The sequence below is a fragment of the Salmo salar genome, chromosome 09 (genome assembly GCF_965601325.2).
Source record: "Salmo salar chromosome 09, fSalSal1, whole genome shotgun sequence".
Taxonomy (NCBI): domain Eukaryota; kingdom Metazoa; phylum Chordata; class Actinopteri; order Salmoniformes; family Salmonidae; genus Salmo; species Salmo salar.
Genome location: NC_138299.1, coordinates 100110593 through 100122500, shown reverse-complemented (window position 1 = coordinate 100122500; position 11908 = coordinate 100110593).

The window sequence follows — 11908 nt, the reverse complement described above, 5'->3', positions numbered from 1 at the left end:
CTCTTTTAGTCTTAGGGGTTAGGTTTAGCAGTTAAGGTTAGTGTTAGGTTTATGGGTTAGGGAAAATATGATTTTGAACTGGAATCAATTGTTTGGTCCCCACAAAGATAGTACAAATAAATGTGTGTCCTTGTGTGTGCATACAGAACCAGAGTTAACATCACATTTAGCAACTGGCCAATCTGTCACACATAAACTGTAAGAATATCCTAGCCCTGATTCCATAGACACTGTTATGGAGGCTACAGCCATATCAGGGCTAAGGATATCCTATGGAGGCCATAGCCATATCAGGGCTAAGGATATCCTGTGGAGGCTACAGCCATATCAGGGCTAAGGATATCCTATGGAGGCCACAGCCATATCAGGGCTAAGGATATCCTATGGAGGCTACAGCCATATCAGGGCTAAGGATATCCTATGGAGGCTACAGCCATATCAGGGCTAAGGATATCCTGTGGAGGCTACAGCCATATCAGGGCTAAGGATATCCTATGGAGGCTACAGCCATATCAGGGCTAAGGATATCCTATGTAGGCTACAGCCATATCAGGGCTAAGGATATCCTATGGAAGCTACAGCCATATCAGGGCTAAGGATATCCTATGGAGGCCATAGCCATATCAGGGCTAAGGATATCCTATGGAGGCTACAGCCATATCAGGGCTAAGGATATCCTATGGAAGCCACAGCCATATCAGGGCTAAGGATATCCTAGCTACCATCACATGGTGAGAAACTACACTGACTATAGAACAATATCTACTGTTTAGAATTTCCACATGGGTGCTCGGAATTGGAGTATGCATTGCTTGCTTCGAATATACCTTCAAATATATTGTATGTATGTATGTATGTATGTATGCATGTATGTATGTATGTATGTATGTACATTTACATTTACATTTAAGTCATTTAGCAGACGCTCTTATCCAGAGCGACTTACAAATTGGTGCATTCACCTTATGATATCCAGTGGAACAACCACTTTACAATAGTGCATCTAAATCTTTTAAGGGGGGGGGGGGGGGGTTAGAAGGATTACTTTATCCTATCCTAGGTATTCCTTAAAGAGGTGGGGTTTCAGGTGTCTCCGGAAGGTGGTGATTGACTCCGCTGTCCTGGCATCGTGAGGGAGCTTGTTCCACCATTGGGGTGCCAGAGCAGCGAACAGTTTTGACTGGGCTGAGCGGGAACTGTGCTTCCTCAGAGGTAGGGGGGCCAGCAGGCCAGAGGTGGATGAACGCAGTGCCCTTGTTTGGGTGTAGGGCCTGATCAGAGCCTGAAGGTATGGAGGTGCCGTTCCCTTCACAGCTCCGTAGGCAATCACCATGGTCTTGTAGCGGATGCGAGCTTCAACTGGAAGCCAGTGGAGAGAGCGGAGGAGCGGGGTGACGTGAGAGAACTTGGGAAGGTTGAACACCAGACGGGCTGCGGCGTTCTGGATGAGTTGTAGGGGTTTAATGGCACAGGCAGGGAGCCCAGCCAACAGCGAGTTGCAGTAATCCAGACGGGAGATGACAAGTGCCTGGATTAGGACCTGCGCTGCTTCCTGTGTGAGGCAGGGTCGTACTCTGCGAATGTTGTAGAGCATGAACCTACAGGATCGGGTCACCGCCTTGATGTTAGTGGAGAACGACAGGGTGTTGTCCAGGATCACGCCAAGGTTCTTAGCACTCTGGGAGGAGGACACAAGGGAGTTGTCAACCGTGATGGCGAGATCATGGAACGGGCAGTCCTTCCCCGGGAGGAAGAGCAGCTCCGTCTTGCCGAGGTTCAGCTTGAGGTGGTGATCCGTCATCCACACTGATATGTCTGACAGACATGCAGAGATGCGATTCGCGCCTGGTTATCAGAAGGGGGAAAGGAGAAGATTAATTGTGTGTCGTCTGCATAGCAATGATAGGACAGACCATGTGAGGATATGACAGAGCCAAGTGACTTGGTGTATAGCGAGAATAGGAGAGGGCCTAGAACAGAGCCCTGGGGGACACCAGTGGTGAGAGCGCATGGTGCGGAGACAGATTCTCGCCACGCCACCTGGTAGGAGCGACCTGTCAGGTAGGACGCAATCCAAGCGTGGGCCGCGCCGGAGATGCCCAACTCGGAGAGGGTGGAGAGGAGGATCTGATGGTTCACAGTATCAAAGGCAGCAGATAGGTCTAGAAGGATGAGAGCAGAGGAGAGAGAGTTAGCTTTAGCAGTGCGGAGAGCATCCGTGACACAGAGAAGAGCAGTCTCAGTTGAATGCCCAGTCTTGAAACCTGACTGATTAGGATCAAGAAGGTCATTCTGAGAGAGATAGCAGGAGAGCTGGCCAAGGACGGCACGTTCAAGAGTTTTGGAGAGAAAAGAAAGAAGGGATACTGGTCTGTAGTTGTTGACATCGGAGGGATCGAGTGTAGGTTTTTTCAGAAGGGGTGCAACTCTCGCTCTCTTGAAGACGGAAGGGACGTAGCCAGCGGTCAAGGATGAGTTGATGAGCGAGGTGAGGTAGGGGAGAAGGTCTCCGGAAATGGTCTGGAGAAGAGAGGAGGGGATAGGGTCAAGTGGGCAGGTTGTTGGGCGGCCGGCCGTCACAAGACGCGAGATTTCATCTGGAGAGAGAGGGGAGAAAGAGGTCAAAGCACAGGGTAGGGCAGTGTGAGCAGGACCAGCGGTGTCGTTTGACTTAGCAAACGAGGATCGGATATCGTCAACCTTCTTTTCAAAATGGTTGACGAAGTCATCCGCAGAGAGGGAGGAGGAGGGGGAGGAGGATTCAGGAGGGAGGAGAAGGTAGCAAAGAGCTTCCTAGGGTTAGAGGCAGATGCTTGGAATTTAGAGTGGTAGAAAGTGGCTTTAGCAGCAGAGACAGAAGAGGAGAATGTAGAGAGGAGGGAGTGAAAGGATGCCAGGTCCGCAGGGAGGCGAGTTTTCCTCCATTTCCGCTCGGCTGCCCGGAGCCCTGTTCTGTGAGCTCGTAGTGAGTCGTCGAGCCACGGAGCAGGAGGGGAGGACCGAGCCGGCCTGGAGGATAGGGGACAGAGAAAATCAAAGGATGCAGAAAGGGAGGAGAGGAGGGTTGAAGAGGCAGAATCAGGAGATAGGTTGGAGAAGGTTTGAGCAGAGGGAAGAGATGATAGGATGGAAGAGGAGAGAGTAGCGGGAGAGAGAGAGCGAAGGTTGGGACGGCGCAATACCATCCGAGTAGGGGCAGAGTGAGAAGTGTTGGATGAGAGCAAGAGGGAAAAGGATACAAGGTAGTGGTCGGAGATTTGGAGGGGAGTTGCAATGAGATTAGTGGAAGAACAGCATCTAGTAAAGATGAGGTCAAGCGTATTGGCTGCCTTGTGAGTAGGGGGGGAAGGTGAGAGGGTGAGGTCAAAAGAGGAGAGAAGTGGAAAGAAGGAGGCAGAGAGGAATGAGTCAAAGGTAGACGTGGGGAGGTTAAAGTCACCCAGAACTGTGAGAGGTGAGCCATCCTCAGGAAAGGAACTTATCAAGGCGTCAAGCTCATTGATGAACTCTCCAAGGGAACCTGGAGGGCGATAAATGATAAGGATGTTAAGCTTGAAAGGGCTGGTAACTGTGACAGCATGGAATTCAAATGAGGAGATAGACAGATGGGTCAGGGGAGAAAGAGAGAATGTCCACTTGGGAGAGATGAGGATTCCAGTGCCACCACCCCGCTGGCTCGATGCTCTAGGGGTATGCGAGAACACGTGGGCAGACAAAGAGAGAGCAGTAGGAGTAGCAGTGTTATCTGTGGTAATCCATGTTTCCGTCAGCGCCAGGAAGTCTAGGGACTGGAGGGTAGCATAGGCTGAGATGAACTCAGCCTTGTTGGCTGCAGACCGGCAGTTCCAGAGGCTGCCGGAGACCTGGAACTCCACGTGGGTTTTGCGCGCTGGGACCACCAGGTTAGAGTGGCAGCGGCCACGCGGTGTGAAGCGTTTGTATGGCCTGTGCAGAGAGGAGAGAACAGGGATAGACAGACACATAGTTGACAAGCTACAGAAGTGTTGTTTCTTGTATTATTGTCTCCTGTGTCTTTAGACAACTGTTTCACTTTGATATCCTTTTTCTTCTGTCCTGATTTTCTCTTTCTTTTCTTCTGTTAACTAGATATTCTTTGTTGTTCTTCGTTAGCGAGCTAGCTTCTTCCAAAAGAGTCCCTAGCAACTGCTTAGCAACTGGTAAACAATTCAGCTAGCTAAGATAACTACAATTTTATGAAAAATAGTTATTTTTCAAAAGCCTATCTTTGTTTGTTGCTTGTTTTTTCTCCTCTTCAGTCTTGCAGTTTTCTTTTGCTTTTTTCCGATGTACTTCACTCTAAAAACCATGTAAATTTCAATATTTGTAGGAGCTCATTTTTCAGCTGCTGCTGCTCAAATTGGAGTTCCGGAACATTTACATATATGTTATTTATGTATGTATGTATGTATGTATGTATGTATGTATGTATGTATGTATGTATGTATGTATGTATGTATGTATGTATGTATCTGTGTATGTATGTATGTATGTATGTATGTATGTATGTATGTATGTATGTATGTATGTATGTGCGTGCGTGCGTGCGTGCGTGTGTATGTATACACTATGTATTTATGTGTGTAGACTTGAGAACCATGTCCTTGGTTACCATCTATTAGGCTGTGTGTTATAATCCAGCATCCTAATCTGAACGAAGCATCATTATGACAGTCGATTCTCTTACGGAATGCTTCAGGAGGTGCTGATTCTGCAGGTACCAGGCTACGTTTGAACCTGGTGAAATGTGAAAGCTATCATACTATAAAACTGGATATGGCTGACATCAAAGAGATAAAAAGCTTTGAGAAGCGATCTGTGGTCTTTTTCCTCACTTGCATCTGCTTTCTGTCCCAGTAGCTTCCCGCCAATGTTTTGCCCTCGGAGGAAGCAAGAAATTAGTTTGTTAGTGAATCATTGATCAACTTTGGATGCCGGTTTGGATAAGTGAGGGGGTGGGGGTGGATCATTCCAGCCTGCCGCAGTGGGTGAAGGTGGTTTTACTTCCTGTGAGACACACACCAACACCAACACCCACTCACACACACACACACACACACACACACACACACACACACACACACACACACACACACACACACACACACACACACACACACACACACACACACACACACACACACACACACACTCAAACTCACACACACACACAGGCATTGGTTTTCTTCTGAGAGCAATGCTTCTGGAACAGTGGGATGTCGTTGAGAGTTTTGAGAGGAGAGAAACTGCTGGAACGTCTCAAATGGCACCCTATTCTCTTCATACTCTTCAAACCTGGGGGCCCACAAGGCTCTGATCCGATGTGACGTGGGGGCCCACAAGGCTCTGGTCCGATGTGACCTGGAGGCCCACAAGGCTCTGGTCCGATGTGACCTGGAGGCCCACAAGGCTCTGGTCCGATGTGACCTGGAGGCCCACAAGGCTCTGGTCCGATGTGACCTGGAGGCCCACAAGGCTCTGGTCCGATGTGACCTGGAGACCCACAAGGCTCAGGTCCGATGTGACCTGGAGGCCCACAAGGCTCTGGTCCGATGTGACCTGGAGGCCCACAAGGCTCTGGTCCGATGTGACCTGGAGGCCCACAAGGCTCTGGTCCGATGTGACCTGGAGGCCCACAAGGCTCTGGTCCGATGTGACCTGGAGGCCCACAAGGCTCTGGTCCGATGTGACCTGGAGGCCCACAAGGCTCTGGTCCAATGTGACCTGGAGGCCCACAAGGCTCTGGTCTAATGTGACCTGGAGGCCCACAAGGCTCTGGTCTAATGTGACCTGGAGGCCCACATGGCTCTGGTCTAATGTGACCTGGAGGCCCACAAGGCTCTGGTCTAATGTGACCTGGAGGCCCACATGGCTCTGGTCTAATGTGACCTGGAGGCCCACAAGGCTCTGGTCTAATGTGACCTGGAGGCCCACAAGGCTCTGGTCTAATGTGACCTGGAGGCCCACAAGGCTCAGGTCTAACGTGACCTGGGGGCTCCCGAGTGGCGCAGCAGTCTAAGGCACTGCATCTCAGTGCTAGAGGTGTCACTACAGACCCTGGTTCGATTCCAGGTTGTATCACAACCGGCCGTGATTGAGAGTCCCATAGGGCGCCGCACAATTGGCCCAGCGTCGTCCGGGTTAGGGTTTAGCCGGGGTAGGCCGTCATTGTAAATAAGAATTTGTTCTTAACTGACTTTCCTTGTTAAATAAAGGTTAAAATAATAATAATAATAATTTTGTAAGCGATACAGGGAAGAGGGTGTCATTTGGGATGCACATACTGCAAATCTTTGTCAAAGTCTGGATAGCTGGCTGGCTGGGCTGGCTGGCTGGCGAGCTGGCAGGCTGGCTGGGCTGGCTGAGCAAGCTGTTATATTGTCTCTGTTGTATTAGTGGTGTTATATGTTATATTGTCTCTGATGTATTAGTGGTGTTATATTGTCTCTGTTGTATTAGTGGTGCTATATGTTATATTGTCTCTGTTGTATTAGTGGTGTTATATTGTCTCTGTTGTATTAGTGGTGTTTTATGTTATATTGTCTCTGTTGTATTAGTGGTGTTATATTGTCTCTGTTGTATTAGTGGTGTTATATTATCTCTGTTGTATTAGTGGTGTTATATGTTATATTGTCTCTGTTGTATTAGTGGTGTTATATGTTATATTGTCTCTGTTGTATTAGTGGTGTTATATTGTCTCTGTTGTATTAGTGGTGTTATATGTTATATTATCTCTGTTGTATTAGTGGTGTTATATTGTCTCTGTTATATTAGTGGTGTTATATTGTCTCTGTTGTATTAGTGGTGTTATATGTTATATTGTCTCTGTTGTATTAGTGGTGTTATATGTTATATTGTCTCTGTTGTATTAGTGGTGTTATATTGTCTCTGTTGTATTAGTGGTGTTATATTGTCTCTGTTGTATTAGTGGTGTTATATTGTCTCTGTTGTATTAGTGGTGTTATATTGTCTCTGTTGTATTAGTGGTGTTATATTGTCTCTGTTGTATTAGTGGTGTTATATTATCTCTGTTGTATTAGTGGTGTTATATGTTATATTGTCTCTGTTGTATTAGTGGTGTTATATGTTATATTGTCTCTGTTGTATTAGTGGTGTTATATGTTATATTGTCTCTGTTGTATTAGTGGTGTTATATTGTCTCTGTTGTATTAGTGGTGTTATATGTTATATTATCTCTGTTGTATTAGTGGTGTTATATTGTCTCTGTTGTATTAGTGGTGTTATATGTTATATTATCTCTGTTGTATTAGTGGTGTTATATTGTCTCTGTTGTATTATTGGTGTTATATTGTCTCTGTTGTATTAGTGGTGTTATATGTTATATTGTCTCTGTTGTATTAGTGGTGTTATATTGTCTCTGTTGTATTAGTGGTGTTATATTGTCTCTGTTGTATTAGTGGTGTTATATTGTCTCTGTTGTATTAGTGGTGTTATATTATCTCTGTTGTATTAGTGGTGTTATATGTTATATTGTCTCTGTTGTATTAGTGGTGTTATATGTTATATTGTCTCTGTTGTATTAGTGGTGTTATATGTTATATTGTCTCTGTTGTATTAGTGGTGTTATATTGTCTCTGTTGTATTAGTGGTGTTATATGTTATATTATCTCTGTTGTATTAGTGGTGTTATATTGTCTCTGTTGTATTAGTGGTGTTATATGTTATATTATCTCTGTTGTATTAGTGGTGTTATATTGTCTCTGTTGTATTAGTGGTGTTATATTTTCTCTGTTGTATTAGTGGTGTTATATGTTATATTGTCTCTGTTGTATTAGTGGTGTTATATTGTCTCTGTTGTATTAGTGGTGTTATATGTTATATTGTCTCTGTTATATTAGTGGTGTTATATTGTCTCTGTTGTATTAGTGGTGTTATATGTTATATTGTCTCTGTTGTATTAGTGGTGTTATATGTTATATTGTCTCTGTTGTATTAGTGGTGTTATATTGTCTCTGTTGTATTAGTGGTGTTATATTGTCTCTGTTGTATTAGTGGTGTTATATTGTCTCTGTTGTATTAGTGGTGTTATATTGTCTCTGTTGTGTTAGTGGTGTTATAATGTCTCTGTTGTATTAGTGGTGTTATATTATCTCTGTTGTATTAGTGGTGTTATATTATCTCTGTTGTGTTAGTGGTGTTATATTGTCTCTGTTGAGTTAGTGGTGTTATATTATCTCTGTTGTATTAGTGGTGTTATATTGTCTCTGTTGTATTAGTGGTGTTTTATGTTATATTGTCTCTGTTGTATTAGTGGTGTTATATTGTCTCTGTTGTATTAGTGGTGTTATATGTTATATTATCTCTGTTGTATTAGTGGTGTTATATTATCTCTGTTGTATTAGTGGTGTTATATGTTATATTGTCTCTGTTGTATTAGTGGTGTTATATTGTCTCTGTTGTATTAGTGGTGTTATATTGTCTCTTTTGTATTAGTGGTGTTATATTGTCTCTGTTGTATTAGTGGTGTTATAATGTCTCTGTTATATTAGTGGTGTTATATTATCTCTGTTGTATTAGTGGTGTTATATTGTCTCTTTTGTATTAGTGGTGTTATAATGTCTCTGTTATATTAGTGGTGTTATATTATCTCTGTTGTATTAGTGGTGTTATATTGTCTCTGTTATATTAGTGGTGTTATATTATCTATGTTGTATTAGTGGTGTTATAATGTCTCTGTTATATTGGTGGTGTTATATTATCAATGTTGTATTAGTGGTGTTATATTATCTTTGTTGTATTAGTGGTGTTATATGTTTTATTGTCTCTGTTGTATTAGTGGTGTTATATGTTATATTGTCTCTGTTGTATTAGTGGTGTTATATTGTCTCTGTTGTGTTAGTGGTGTTATATTGTCTCTGTTGTATTAGTGGTGTTATATTATCTCTGTTTTATTAGTGGTGTTATTTGTTATATTGTCTCTGTTGTATTAGTGGTGTTATATGTTATATTGTCTCTGTTGTATTAGTGGTGTTATATTGTCTCTGTTGTATTAGTGGTGTAATATTGTCTCTGTTGTGTTAGTGGTGTTATATTGTCTCTGTTGTATTAGTGGTGTTATATTATCTCTGTTGTATTAGTGGTGTTATATTATCTCTGTTGTATTAGTGGTGTTATATGTTATATTGTCTCTGTTGTATTAGTGGTGTTATATTGTCTCTGTTGTGTTAGTGGTGTTATATTGTCTCTGTTGTATTAGTGGTGCTATATTATCTCTGTTGTATTAGTGGTGTTATATGTTATATTGTCTCTGTTGTTTTAGTGGTGTTATATGTTATATTGTCTCTGTTGTTTTAGTGGTGTTATATTATTTCTGTTGTATTAGTGGTGTTATATGTTATATTGTCTCTGTTGTATTAGTGGTGTTATATTGTCTCTGTTGTATTAGTGGTGTTATATGTTATATTGTCTCTGTTGTTTTAGTGGTGTTATATTATTTCTGTTGTATTAGTGGTGTTATATGTTATATTGTCTCTGTTGTATTAGTGGTGTTATATTGTCTCTGTTATATTAGTGGTGTAATATGTTATATTGTCTCTTTTGTATTAGTGGTGTTATATTGTCTCTGTTGTATTGGTGGTGTTATGTGTTATAATAAATTGGATGCAGTCTATCACAGTACCATCCGTTTTGTCACCAAAGCCCCATATTCTACCCACCACTGCGACCTGTACGCTCTCGTTGGCTGGACCTCGCTTCATACTCGTCGCCAAACCCACTGGCTCCAGGTCATCTACAAGACCACCCTAGGTAAAGTGACCCCTTATCTCAGCTCGCTGTTCACCATAGCAGCACCCACCTGTAGCACGCGCTCCAGCAGGTATATATCTCTCTGGTCACCCCTAAAGCCAATTCCTCCTTTGGCAGCCTCTCCTTCCAGCTCTCTGCTGCCAATGACTGGAAGGAACTACAAAAATACCTGAAACTGGAAACACTTATCTCCCTCAATAGCTTTAACCTCCCTGGGCAAAGTGGGACGTTTGCGTTACCTCATAAATGCTGTAACTTCAATTTCTTAAACACATGACTATTTTACACCATTTTAAAGACAAGACTCTCATTCATCTAACCACACTGTCCGATTTCAAAAAGGCTTTACAGCGAAAGCAAAACATTAGATTATGTCAGGAGAGTACCCTGCCAAAAATAATCACACAGCCATTTTCAAAGCATGAATGTATGTCACAAAAACCAAAACCACAGCTAAATGCAGCACTAACCTTTGATGATCTTCATCAGATGACACTCCTAGGACATTATGTTATACAATACATGCATGTTTTGTTCAATCAAGTTCATATTTATATCAAAAACCAGCTTTTTACATTAGCATGTGATGTTCAGAACTAGCATACCCACCGCAAACTTCCGGTGAATTTACTAAATTACTCACGATTAACGTTCACAAAATACATAACAATTATTTTAAGAATTATAGATACAGACCTCCTTTATGCAATCGCAGTGTCAGATTTTAAAATAGCTTTTTGGCGAAAGCACATTTTGCAATATTCTGAGTAGATAGCCCGGCCATCACGGCTAGCTAATTTGACACCCACCAAGTTTGGCCCTCACCAAACTCAGATTTACTATAAGAAAAATTGGATTACCTTTGCTGTTCTTCGTCAGAATGCAATCCCAGGACTTCTACTTCAACAACAAATGTTGTTTTGGTTCGAAATAATCCATAGTTATATTGAAATAGCTCCGTTTTTGTGACGAAAAATGTCAAAATATTCCATTACCGTACTTCGAAGCATGTCAAACGCTGTTTAAAATCAATTTTTATGCAATTTTTCTCGTAAAATAGCGATAATATTCCAACCGGGCGACATTGTATTCGTTCAAAGAGAGAAAGAAAAACATGGAGTCCCCTCGTGCACGTGCGCTCCAGTGTCAGTGTTCCCTGCCTGACCACTCACAAAAACTCCTGCTGTTTTTTTCGCCCAGAGACTGCAGAGCTCTCATTCCACTTTCTGGCGCCTTCTGAGAGCCAATGGAAGCCTTAGAAAATGTCACGTGACAGCAGAGATGCTGTATTTTTGATAGAGATGCCCTAGAAGGACAACAAATTGTCAGACAGGGCACTTCCTGCATGGAATCTTCTCAGGTTTTGGCCTGCCATATGAGTTCTGTTATACTCACAGACACCACTCAAACAGTTTTAGAAACTTTAGAGTGTTTTCTATCCAAATCTACTAATTATATGCATATTCTCATTTCTGGGTAAGAGTAGTAACCAGTTTAAATAGGGTACGTTTTTTATCCGGCCGTGAAAATACTGCCCCTAGCCAGTAAGTTGGTCATAGGGGGAGGGCCATTACTACTATGACGCGGGCGCCCGTGGGTACCTTTTTGTTTCCGAAACGTTTAGTAAGACAATGCAATCATCCACCTTGAATATTATTGAAGCTCTGATTGAAAAAGGCCCTAAAGATTTATGTTATACAACGTTTGACATGTTTGAACGAACGTAAATATATATTCTTTGCACATTCGTGACGACAAGTCCTGCGCGCCTCGTACATTATGAGTAGCCTTCGGAACGCGCTAACAAGAAGGAGCTATTGGGACATAAATTATTAACTTTTTCGAAGAAAACTACATTTGTTGTGGACCTGGGATTCCTGGAAGTGCCTTCTGATGAAGATAATCAAAGGTAAGGGAATATTTACAATAGTATATTTGATTTTAGATGGTTCCAAGATGGCGCTAATCTGTATCGCCTAGCCTATTTTTCTGAGCATAGCACCTCGTTTATTGCAAAGTGTGATTTCCCAGTAAAGTTATTTTTAAATCTGGCAATGCGGTTGCATTCACGAGATGTTCATCTATAATTCTTTGAATGACAATATTACATTTTAACAATGTT